Source organism: Lutra lutra, chromosome 5 (assembly GCF_902655055.1).
Source record: "Lutra lutra chromosome 5, mLutLut1.2, whole genome shotgun sequence".
Classification (NCBI taxonomy): Eukaryota; Metazoa; Chordata; class Mammalia; order Carnivora; family Mustelidae; genus Lutra; species Lutra lutra.
Genome location: NC_062282.1, coordinates 151,770,250 through 151,782,938, shown reverse-complemented (window position 1 = coordinate 151,782,938; position 12,689 = coordinate 151,770,250). Strand labels below are relative to the sequence as shown.

Genomic DNA, 12,689 nt, shown 5'->3' with positions numbered 1-12,689 from the left:
CAGCTGCCACTCAGTTCCAGCCCGCTACTGCCTTCTGTGAATGCAGGTCCCATGGTGGCAGAGCTGCTAACCAAGAGAAACCAGCAATTGAGATTTTTCAAGTGAAAGCTCCCAATTTTCAAATGTTGGCAACCAAGCCAATTTAAAGACAAACAAAAAAAAAACTGGGTTAAACAAGGCATACTGGTGAATTGAAGCGAGCCCATGGATCTCCAGTCTACAGTGCCCGTCCAGCTCAAGGCCCTACTAACCCACCAGTCCACCTCTCCCATCTCCAGCAAGACCAGGTGACCTTGGATTTCCTGAACACAGCATGCAGGTGCTTACTTCTGAATCTTTGGGTCCTGGTGCCCTTTCCGCCTAAACCACATTCCTGCTAGCTTTCCAGCCTCAGTTGGGGATTCCGCCTATCCAGGAGGACTACCTCAACTCTTTCTCCACACCCGGCAGGCTAGGTCGGCCGCCAGTCCTGCTCATGTGTACCACACCCTCCCCACCACTCATCTCACGTGGCCTCCGCCAAAATTCTGTGCATTTTTCCAAGCATGGACTAGACTCTTCCCACCTCATCACCTCAGCTCTGTGTCCATAAATGTTCCCTGTATTTCATAAACCAGAAAAGGGGAATTTAAGGGGAAGCACCCACGAGTGCCCCTTAGTGAAATGACAGCTCTGACAGCCAGGCTTTACTAGTCTCCCATAATCCTTGATGATGGCAATTTTTGGCTCCCTGTTTTCTCTCGTGCACCTGGGGCAGGTGGTCAGCGAGGCTGATGTGAGGACCAAGGTGGGCCCCCCTCTTAGTTCAGATCACACTCAGGAGCTACAATTTCAAGCAAGGATGGGCCACACTCTGTTTCAGAAAACTCCCTCTGGTGGCCAAGGTAGGGGGTGGCCTAAGGGAGGACCCCATGGAAGGATCGGTTCTTCCACGGTACTCCTCTTCTGAGGCCCTGGTGCCCTCAGCCTGGCCCTGCGTCGCAGGCCTGCCATCCTCCCCAAATTCTGCCACTACCCTCCATGCCCCCAAGCCCCTTGGCCTCCGCCCCGCAGAGCGCTGCTTCTTCCTCCCAATTTGTCCCCTGCCCTGATGACCCAGAGGTCTCTGGCGTTCTGTGCAGGCCGCTCCTCCTCCACAGTCCCCCACTCTACCGGTCCCCAAAGCGTGCACCGCCCCCCACCTATCCACGGAACTCTGATCCTTTTTCAGTGTGTCCAGCCTTCCTGCCTCATTCTCCGCTCTGCTTGTTCAAACGCAAATCTCGCAAGAGGCAATGCCCCGGCCTCTCCCGTCATTTCACACGACCCAGGGCCGCTGGAAACCGAGCGAGGAGCCACAGGGTTGCAGGAGTGGGCTCAAAAGAAGGTGAGTGTCAGGGCACCCCAGGTCCTTGGGGGACCTCGGCACTGCGCTCCCTTCCTCCCCATTTTCGACCTTGCCTTTCTCTGAGTCAGAGGTTTGACCCCCGCCCCGAGTACACCAGCCCGTCCCCTCCTGCATTCCGTCACGGACCCGCGGGGAACCCAGTCTGCACGCGGCCACCTCCTCGCTCTCCGCTCCCCGACTCTAGTCGCTCAGAGAAGGCCGCAGAGTCCACGACCCCTGCCTCTCCTCCCCACTCCTCACCGCCTGGGCCTCCACGTCCTCCCGGGCGCCACCCCGCGCCGGGTTTCTGGACGCCAGCCGCCAAGGCCCCGGCCTCCCCTCGTGCTCGCCCTGAGCTCTCCCGCAAACGGCCGGCTCGGTTCCCCGACAGGCCGCCTCACCGCGGCCACCCTGCACCTGCCGCCCGGAGCGCCCGGCTCTCTGTCCGTCCGTAGGCCCTCTCCGCCGCCTCCCGGCTCCCGCGTGCGCGGTGGTGGGGATGGCTGAGTCCGCGCGCGGTCGGACCCAAAAGGTGCCCCGCACAGGCCAGAGCAGCTGCGCGGCCGCCGCGCGCCGAACGCCGCCGAGCCGCGCCGAGCCCCGCACGGAGAGTCCGGCTCCGCCCTTCGCCCTGCCCACGCCGCCCGTCACGACCCGCCCCCCAGCGCGATTGGCCGCGCCTGCCCGGCTCTCCGCGCGCTGATTGGTGAGCGCGCGGGTCGGTCAGGCCGGGCGCCGCGGCGGCGGCGGCGGCGGCGGAGGAGAAGAGAGCCGTACCGGAAGGGTCGAAGCGCCCCGGCGCCCCTCACACCCACTGCGGCGGCGGCGGCGGCGGCGGCGGGGCGGGGCGGAGCGGGGCGGGGCGGCTGGCTGGCCGAGCCCCCGGCAGCGGAGCCGCGAGCGGCCAGTGCGCAGCGCCGCCAGTCCGCCCGCCCGCCCTCTCCCCCTGGCGCGGCGGCTGGGAGACGAGGTGAGCCCGGCGGACGGGCGGGAGAGGCCTGGCGGGGGCTGCTCGAGCGGGCCCCGCGGGGAAGGGGCGGTGGGAGGGCCGCGCGGCCGCAGTCTGCAGGGCTGGGGGGCGCGGGGGCGCGGGGCTGGGGGTTGCGGAGCTGGCCGGGCTCTGTGGGGGCGCAGGCGGCCCTGGCCGCCGCCCCTGCCCTCCCGGCTGCCGCAGTCGCCCCCTCCCGTCCGGCTGTCAGCAGCCAGGGGCTGCGGGCCCGCTCCCTGGCCTGGCTCGGGCAGACGTGCGGCGGGGTCCGTGGACGCCATCCCTCCGGACTGAGGGGCGCGCAGTGGCATACCCGCGCGGGGATGCTCAGGACCCCGAGTCTGGTTCCCGCGACCTTGGCCAAGGCACTGACCCTCGAGGTTCTTCTGCTTTCCCCTAGGGAAGGTGGGGAAATGTCTCCCGTTCTGGACAGGGTTGTTGTCCGGCTGTGTCAATGTGTGTGAAAGCGCTTGGGCGGGAGCCCGGGCTCGTCTGCGGGAAATTGGGCGGGATCCTGCCCCATGCTGGTGTGAGTAGGGCAGGAACCCTGTCCCCTTCCGCCCAGAGACCCCCATCCCCGCGCTCCTCCAGTGCCTAGTCATTGCACCTTCAGTGCCTAGCAGTGCCAGAGCGGGCCCTGCCCACCTCCCCACCACTCCCACCACCCAGAACACTGCCCTCCAGTCCCACCCATCGTCTCTCCTACCTTGACGGCGCAGCCCTGTTTACCCCAGGACCTTTGCACTTCCGTTTCCAACGCTTGGAGCTGTCTCCGTATCTTTGCACAACTGGCTCCTTCTGGTCGGATGTCTCATTTTCCAGGAGGCCTTCCTTGACCGCTCTCTTTCTCCCCTTAGTCATTCTCATTATTTTGTTCAGTTTTCTGCCTAGCGTTGCCTCTGGGTTGAAACGGCTGTGTCTGTCTGTTGATTTTGTTTCCCCTACTAGGATGTAGCTTTTTGAAAACAGGTAGTTGTCTGATTTGTCCCCTGCGTTGTCCCCGGTGCTTAGAAGGCACACAGTGAGAATTCAGTGATACCAATTCAGTGAACGAATGAATGACCCTGCCTGCTGTTGCTTCTGCTTTGTCAGTTTATTTAGTGACTTGACTAACTTGTGAAATATGTAAGCAGATGGAAGCTTGTTCTCGTTTTGCACAACATCTTAATGTCCTTGACCCCTTTCTTTGGTAACTGTCAGAACAAGCTGTGATATGAAATTTTACATTTTTGTGATATTTTAGCTCTAATTTCCTGCCACACGTTCGGGAGGCAGTTACCGAACTCTGCATTATCTAGGTCAGGCTTTCTGCTCGGCCCTGGGGACACAAAGGCAATAGCAACAGGGTCCCTTCCTCCAGAGAGCCCAGTAGAGGCGGCAGATACATGGACAGGTTAGTGCCAGGACAGTGTGATGGAGTGTAGTGGAGGGGCTCCTCTGTGGAAATGTGGAGGAGGTGACAGGTGGTGCTAGAGTTGGGCCCTGAAGAGAAATTTGCCAAGCAGGGAGAGGCACAGAAGGGGGGAAAGGGCAGGGTGGAGGAAGGACATTAGGCCAGTCTGGGCTCAGGAATTAGCCTGCAGGGTGGTGTGGACACTGGAAAACCAGACCTCACCGGGCAATCTTAAGAAAGAAGTCGGAACTCTACCTTGTATTCCTATGCTCCTGATTCTCAAGTGTTGGCAGTAGCTAATTTAAAAAAAATTTCAGTGCTCTGAGCCATGCAAAATCCATTTAGCTTGGTTGCAAGACTGTTGGATCTCCAGGGCAGGGTGTGTAGGAGGGCAGAGCGGGAAGGGTAGCCCAAGGCCAGGGGAGTGGGGCCCTGTTTGTTTATTCGGGTACTCTCACTTAATTGTCTCTGGTGACCCCCTGAGTAGCAGCTGTGAAACCCATTTCTGCAGAGGCGGACATGGAGGCTCACAGAGTTCCAGCAGTGAGCTTCACAGCACGCAGCTTGGAAAGTGAAATTTGAACCCAGGCCTCTCCCCAGAAAAGCATCCTTTCCTGGGTTCCTCACTCTCCCTGTTCTCTTTTGGCTTTTAATTTGTTCTGAAAGAACAACATCCAATCTAGGTGTTTGCCTCCATTTAATCCTCCCCCTCTTTTTTTTTTTTTTTTTTTTTTTTTTTCCAAAAGGATCCTGCAGGGTTAAAGATAATCCTGTTTTGGCATAGTCTTCTCTGGAGAGCTTTGATATTCCTGAGGATTTCATGTTTGCTACGCCAGGATTAAAATGTGTTTGAAATAAGTGTTGGAGGGCATATTCAATTTGTCTATTTAAAATAAAATGTTCTTAATTTTCTGGATAAAGAAAAGTGCCAGATGAAGCAATTAACAGCGAGTGAAGCAGTTGTTTTCGTGATGCATGAGGTAAAACAGAAACCACATTTTCTTAACACTTGATTTGGCAGTCGGGGCAGCTATTTGTGGTTTAAGCATGTAGCTAGACTTCTCCTCGGATTAAGATGACTTTTTTTGTTACATCATTTTCTTGAAAATAATTAAGTTTGTACTTGGCCTTTTGTGATTGCGTCAACTAGTTTCAAGGCCCGTCTTTATTTTAACTGTTTATTATGAGAACTTGCAAACACAGACCAAAATTAAACGATAGTAACCCGCTTCCACAGTTACCAACTCCTGGCCCATCTTCTCTCACCAGCACCCCCCATACCATTCTCAAGAGAAACCTAAATGTCATGTCATTTCATCCATGAATGTTCGAGTATATATCTTTAGAAGATAAGGACTCTTTCAAACTTGGAATCACAGTAATGCCTTAATATACTCAAATAACCAGTCAATGTTCACATTTCCAGTTGCCCCATAAGTTTTATGGTTCTTTAACAGTTTGTTCATTAGAATCAGGATCTAGACGAGGTCCATCCATTGTGATTGGTTGGTACATCTCTTAAGTTTCTTTTAACCTGTGGATTGCCCCTCTATTTCTTTTTGTTTGTTCATTTTTCCTGGGAGTTGATTTGTTGAAGCAGTTGGTAGTTCTGTCGCATTTCCATCAGTTGCGTTTTATGCACTGCATTTCTGCAGTGTAATTTATCATGTTTCTCTGTCTTTCCTGAAAATTCGTAGTTGTATCTAGATGTGGCTTGTTCAGATTTAGGATGTCCCAGGTGGGGTGCTCTCTTTGATCTAGAGGCAGATGCTCAGTGCCTAGACCCATTGATTCATTAAGGGTTGTATTATTTGAGAGGAAAGTTTATATATATTTTGCACAACAAAGGCTCATTGTTTCAGATTTTTATATTGGCCTTTGAGTTACCACCTAAAATATTTGTAATGGATGCCTCAAATCCTCTTTGGTAAACGCTGGGGTATAAATTAATAGAAAAATAATGAGTAAGAGTAATCACCATTTTAACATAGGACTTTTTATAGTTAAAGAAGTTTACTAAATATTTGAAGGTGAAATTCAACAAATTTGATTTTATTTAATGTATTTGAGATTTTTTATATGTCTGTTTGTTTCTTTGGTCCCATAAACTACTTCACCACCCCTGCCCTCAGCTAATTTTACTTCACAAGGATTACACACTCTAAAACGTTTCAGAGATAGTAAAACTGGATTCCTAGGACACATGGGTAACAAATGAGATAGTTCTCTTTTTCTTAGAAATGAGCCATTAATGTTAACTGCCATTATGTTAAATGGGTTCTTGCCTATTCTGAAGCTGTAATTTGAAGTGTTTCTATAAATGAATTGTTTTGGCTATGAGGAGAAAGAACAGAGTGAACACTTTTTAGTATATGCCCGAAGTTTGTCTTTCCATAGGCTGGGATAGGAAAAACTTGGGGATTTGTTTAAAAAACCATTTTATCCTCCCTCCCCCACAATGATGCTAAGAATGATTGAGAAAGAATGAACGCTTTTAAAAGAACTTCCTTTAAAAAACACTATATATGTGTGCGTATGTATTTGTATTTGTACAGATCTGTAAGTGATTTAATTCATTGGACATTTTAAGTATTGTGTAGCTCAACCAATGCTGCTGTTAGCTTGATTTTAACATATCTGGGCTGAGGGTGCAACCCAAGTAATAAATCCACCAACTCCGATACTGAAATCGAAATCTGTTTCACCAACTCCTAACTAGACTCTCAGAAACACACACCTCTTAGGAAGCAGGTGTCTTCAGCAAATGTCCTGAGATGTCCCCTGCCAGGCACAACCTCTGCACAACCCGGTAATGACCATGTCATCAGCTTTCCCCCTTAGCAGATTTTAGTTCACATTTTCAGAATGCAGACTTGGTGGGGTGCGGGGGAGCAGTAAACAGAACGGGTGTGGTAATCTCTGTCCTAATGTCAGCTGACTTTGAGACCTTGCCCTGTGCTGGGTTCTGTGATCACTGTCCCCTGAGGTTGATTCAGTGCTCATCCCTGTTTTACAGATGAGTGTAGTCCAGGATCGTCCAGCCATGTGGCAGGCCTGTTGCCCTCTGACCCCAGAGTCCCAATCATTTTTTAAATAGGTATCTTTATTGTGCTATTACATGTTACAGTTTATTATCTAAAGAGAAAATCTAGAAACCCTATTCCAGACAGCTATTTTGACAATTCTTATAAGAAATATTTACTCTAAGTCTTAAGTCTGTATACTACAATTTAGAAGAGAGTAATATGTGTTTTTTTCTTTTTACTTTTTTGCCCCCTTCCCATTTCTCCTACCTAACCCTACCTCTAGCAACCACCAATCTATTCTCTTTATAAGGTTGGTCGTTTTCATTTTGTTTTTTTTTTTTTTTTTTTTTAAGATCCTTCATATAAGAGAGATCATACAATATTTGTCTTTTTTTTTTTTAAGATTTTATTTATTTGAGAGAGAGCATGAACAGGGGAAGGGCCAGAAGGAGGCAAAGCCAACTCCTCACTGAGCAGGGAGCTGACCATGGGCTTGATCCCAGGACCGTGGAATCATGACCCCAGCTGAAGGCAGGCATTTAACCGACTGAGCTGCTTAGGTGCCCCAATATTTGTCTTTCTCTGTCTGACTTCTTTCACTTAGCACAATACCCTTGAGTTCTGTCCATATTGTCATAAATGGCAAATTTCGTTCTTTTATGTAATATTCGATGGGTATATAAACCACATCTTCTTTATCCACTCACCCACTGATGGACACTAGGTTGTTTCCATATCTTGGCTGTTGTAAATAATGCTGCAGTGAACATGGGGGTGTGTATATGTTTTCAAGTTAGTGTTTTTGTTTTCTTTGGATAAATATCCAGAAGTGGAATTGCTGGATCAAATGGTCGTTCTATTTTTTAATGTTTTGAGGAGCTTCCGAACTGTTTTCCGTAGGAGCTGCCCCAGTTAATATTCCCCCCAACAGAGACAAGGGTTTCATTTTCTCCACATCCTTTCCAGCACTTGTCATTTCTTGTCTTTTTGATATTATCCATTCTCATGGACCTGAGGTGATCTTGCACTGTGGTTTTGATTTACATTTCCCTAATGATTAATGCTTTTGAGCATCTTTTTACATACCTGCTGGCCATCTCTATGTCTTCTTTGGAAAACTGTTCAGATATTCTGCCCATTCTTTAAGGCAGATTATTCGTGGGGTGTGTGTGTGTGTGTGTGTGTTTAAGATTTTAGAGAGAGAGCGTGCGTGAGCAAGGGTGGGAGGGAGGAGTGGAGAGAAAGGGAGAGCAAGGGAGAGGGAAGGAATCTTAAGCAGACTCCTGGCTGAGTGTGGAGCCCCACGCAGGGCTTGATCTCATGACCCGGAGATTAGGACTTGAGCCAAAACCAAGAGTTGGACATTCAGTGCACTTAGTCAACCGGGTGCCTTGGTTGTTTTGTGTTTTCTGCCATTGACCTGTTTGGGCTTCTTATATATTTTGGATATTAACCCCTTATCAGCTATATGATTTGCAATTTTTTCCCCATTCTGTAGGTTGCCTTTTATTTTGCTGATGGTTTTCTTTGCTGTGCAGAAGCTTTCTAGTTTGATATAGTTCTACTTGTTTATATTTGTCTTTGTTGCTCCTGCTTTTGGTGCCAGTTTTTAAAAAAAAAAAATCATTGTCAAGACCGCTGTCTGGGAGCTTACTGCCTGTTTTTCCTGCTAGGTATTTTATGGTTGCACTCAAGTCTTTAATCCGCCTTACGTTAATTTTTGTGTGTAGTGTAAGAGTGTTTGAGTTTCATTCTTCTGCATGTGGCTGTCTGGTTTTTCCAGTACCATTTATGGAAGAGACTGTCCTTTCCCTGTTGTATATCATCAGCTCCTTTTGTCATAAATTAATCAACCATGTATGTGTGGGCTTTTTGTTCTGTTCCATTGATACATGTGTCTCTTTTGTTTTGTTTTTTAAAGATTTTATTTATTTGAGAGAGAGAGAGAGCATGAAAAGGGCGAGGGGCAGAGAGAGAAGCCAGCTCCCTGATGAGCAGAGGGCCTGAGGTGGGACTTGATCCTGGGACTCCAGGATCATGACCTGAGCTGAAGGCAGTTGCTTAACCAACTGAGCCACCCAGGTGCCCACATGTGTCTGTTTTTATGCCCATACCATACTGTCTTAATTACTATAGCTTTATAATACTTAATTACTATAGCTTGGAAATCAGGGAGCATTATGCCTCCAGCTTTGTTCTTCTTTCTTAAAATTGCTCTGGCTATTCAGTGTCTTGCGTAGTTCCATACAAATTTTAGGATTATTTGTTCTAGTTCTGCGGAAAGTGCCACTGGAATTTTGATAGGAATTGTACTGAAGCTCTAAATTGCTTATGAAGTATGGACATTTTAACAATACTGGTTTTTCCAGTCCATGAACACAGAATATCTTTCATTCATTTGTGTCTTTAATTTTTTCCATTAATGTCTTCAAGTTTTCCGTATAGAGGTCTGTCACCTCCTTGTTTAAAGTTATTCTATTCTTTCTGATGCAGTTGTGAAAGCATCATTTAATTTCTCTTTCTGAGAGTTCACCAGCACATAGAGACGCAAAAGATGTTTGTGTGTTGAGTGTGTATCCTGCATCTTTTTTTTTTTTAAGATTATATTTATTTGACAGACAGCGATCACAAGTAGGCAGAGAGGTAGGCAGAGAGAGAGGAGGAAGCAGGCTCCCTGCCGAGCAGAGAGCCTGATGCGGGGCTCCATCCCAGGACCCTGAGATCATGACCTGAGCGGAAGGCAGAGGCCCAACCCACTGAGCCACCCAGGCACCCTGTGTATCCTGCATCTTGACAGAATTTGTTCCGTTCTAACAGTTTTTTGGTGGAGCCTGCCCTCCGACTCCAGAGCACTGATGCTAACCATACCACCTCACTGCCCCACCGGATTTCTTCTCCCACTTAGCTTTGCCTTTAACAGACATTTACTGGGCACCCAGGATGTAATTAGTAGAGGATTAGGAAGTGAATCAGACACATTTTCTGCCCTGGAGGAGCTCACGGAGCAGAAGTGGAGGTAGATGTGCAGTGCAATAGAAGAGGAACATAGGTTGTGGTGCCAAACACGGGGGCATGCCCAGCACCGTTAGAAGAGAGAGGCTGCCGAGGACAGCGTGGGAGAGAAACAGGCGTGTGCACTAGACTTTGAAGGAGGATGAAGGTTGGCCAGGAGGACAGAATGGGGAGGGAAGTCACTGCAGGCAGATGAAACAGCTCAGGAAGAGGCCCGCAGGTGCACGGGGGCCGGGGCATCAGCCAGCATCTCCGGTGGTTCCCTATTGCCTGAGAGTGGGCCACTGTGAGAGGAGGGCCCTGTGAGCTCCTCCGCTGCACTAGGGATTGGAATGTACTCTCCAGGCAGTCGGTCACCATCAAAGGAATGTAAGCCAGAGAGCAGTATGACCACTGCACATGTTCAGCAAATCTCTCTTTCTCTGTCTCTCTCTCCCTCTCTTAACTCCTTATTTTGAAATCTAGGTTCATAAGAAGTTGTAAAAATAGTACAGAGTTCCCGTGCATCCTCCACCCAGCTTTCCCCATTGGCTGCATGTTTACATAACTGCAGCATAAGACCAAAGCCAGGAACGTGGCACTGGTAGTGTGTGCACACGGTTCTGGGGTATTCTGTCACACACAGAGGTCGGTATAAACATCCCCACCACAGTCAAGATACAGAACAGTTTCCTCATCCCAGAGATCTCCCCTGTGCTACCCCCCCACACACACACACATCCCCACCATTCATAACCCTGGCAACCACTAATCTGGTGTACAGCTCTGTAATTCTGTCATTTCAAGAATGTTGTGTGAATGGAATTATACTGTGTGGCCCTTTGGAGATGGGCTTTTTCCCTTAAGGATAATGCCCTTAAGGTCACCCAGGTTGCTGAGGGTATCAGTGGTTGGTTCGTTTCTCTTGCTGACTGTGTTCTCTTGTGTTCCGTAGCATGGATGGACAGCACTTTGCTTAACCATTCACCCACTCAAGGACACCTGGGTTGTTTTCAGTGTTGAAATGTGGGTGTTAGTGTTTTAAAATGTTAAAGTATAGGTGCTGTGAAATCTGTGTACAGTTTTTTTTCTTTTAAGATTTTATTTATTTGTTTGAGAGAGAGAGAGCATGACCAGGTGGGGGGCAGAGGGAGAGAGAGAAGCAGGCTCTCCGCTGAGCAGGGAGCCTGATGAGGGACTCGATCCCAGGACCCTGGGATCATGACCTGAGCCGAAGGCAGATGCCTAAGCAACTGAGCCACCCAGGTGCCCCATGTAGTTTTTTATGCAGGCAGATCTCCCTTTCTAAATGGCATGTGTACAGTGGTTTGGAGGTAGCAGGAATGGAGGCGGGGAAGGCACTTGGGTGGTTGCCATGGTGAGGGAGAACTGAGAATGCCCTAATCAGAGCGCAGGGAGTTGGGGCCTGGGAGGGGAAAAAGACAGGCCCTGGTACCTGCAGGGGGCCTGTGGGGAGGAGACCTCAACAGACCCTTCCTTCAGGGATGCTGTGATCACCAAACATGAGTGTCGTCCTTTATCATAATTTGTAGTATGTTTTAAGAACTGATATCCAGAACGATGACTCTGAGATGCTGCAAGGCTCCTGATTATCAAAGAAAGTGAAGTTGTTGCACTTGCCGTTTTGGTTAAGAATTAAGGAGGAAAAAAGAATAGTTTGGTTGAAAACTTCAATAGCAAGTATTGAAACCAAGAGGGTGATTGTGAAAATCTGCTTTTAACTGCAGTAGTTGGTTAATTTAGATCTTCCATGTTGTGGGTGTCCTGAACCATTTGTGTGGTTGAAGGTTGGCCTGAGTGTGAGGGCGACTGACTCGTCGTCATCATCAGAAGAAAGTGTCTTGGTGGAACGAAGCCAGCAGGATGCGACATAAAGGGCTGTGTTTTTTCCTGGCCTGGTCCTGACCAGCCCTTGGTCACTTCACTTTACTTTCTAAATACAGCGAGAGAGATATTAATTAGAACAGGGTATTGGGAAGGACAGAAATAGTGTCATCAGACACACCTAAATTGAGACCCAGGCTGTGCCACTGTCCAGCTGGGGATCTGGGCTGCTTCCTCACTGTCTCCTAGCTCTTGCCCTCATCTACAGAGTAGGGGCGGTACTGCTCCCCCAGTGGTTGCAGAGAGGGGCAGAGGGCAGGGGGTTGTTTATAACCTATAGTTCACAGCCTGGCCCACTCTCCTGCCTCTGGCCTCAGCTGCCCCAAACCAACCCTACATTTAGGTCTCAGCTTTTCATTTAAAAGGGTTTAATTTGTTTATTTGTTTTAATGTGAAATATGTGCAGACTAAAATAAAAAAAATTTAAAAACCCACAGAAAGTTACCGTGGGAAGAGCGAGTCTCATTTCCCCCTTCATCTCTGCACTTGCTCATGTATTGTGTGTGTGCGAGCGCATGCATGGGAACCTTCCCACAGACTGGCATTTACTACGTGCATTCTTCAACTTTGTTGCCTTAAGGTTTCTTAGACATCATTCCTTTTCAGTACACAAAGTCCCTGCATTATTTTTAATCACTTTATTGTGCTTTCATGCCATAATTTAGTCACTCATTCCAAGTGTACCTTTGAGGTTATTTCTCCCTTTTTTTGCCAGTTATAGGAAGTGCCACAAACATTCTTGAACAAGTATCTTTGAGCTTTTGTACATACATTTTTGTCCAATACATGTATAGGACAGTAGTTGCCAGGTTAGGAGTCACATGCCTTTAAATTTTTCGTTAGATAGTATGTCTTCTCCTCACCAAAAGTGTTTCGCCAACTTACAGTGCTTGCAAGCACGATGGAGAAGGCCTGTTCCTGCAACCCTGGGTTGATACTGTGAACAGACTTGCGCTCGTCTTGACTCCTCCTGGAAACCTTCTTTGACAGCCATGTCTCACTCGCACACGCTCTCTGCTC

General features: G+C 48.8%; 1 protein-coding gene across 4 annotated transcripts in view; it reads left to right on the top strand.

Annotated features, from left to right (window-relative positions):
• Positions 1–2,109: 2,109 nt before the first annotated feature.
• Positions 2,110–12,689, top strand: part of MAPK9 (mitogen-activated protein kinase 9) — a 48,634-nt gene continuing 38,054 nt past the window's right edge. For 2 of the 4 annotated variants that reach the window (XM_047729065.1, XM_047729068.1), the window contains exon 1: positions 2,110–2,336. The gene's annotated coding sequence lies outside the window, so the exon portion shown is untranslated. The remainder of the gene's footprint in view (positions 2,337–12,689) is intronic. The other 2 variants (XM_047729067.1, XM_047729064.1) reach the window with 2 other exon arrangements.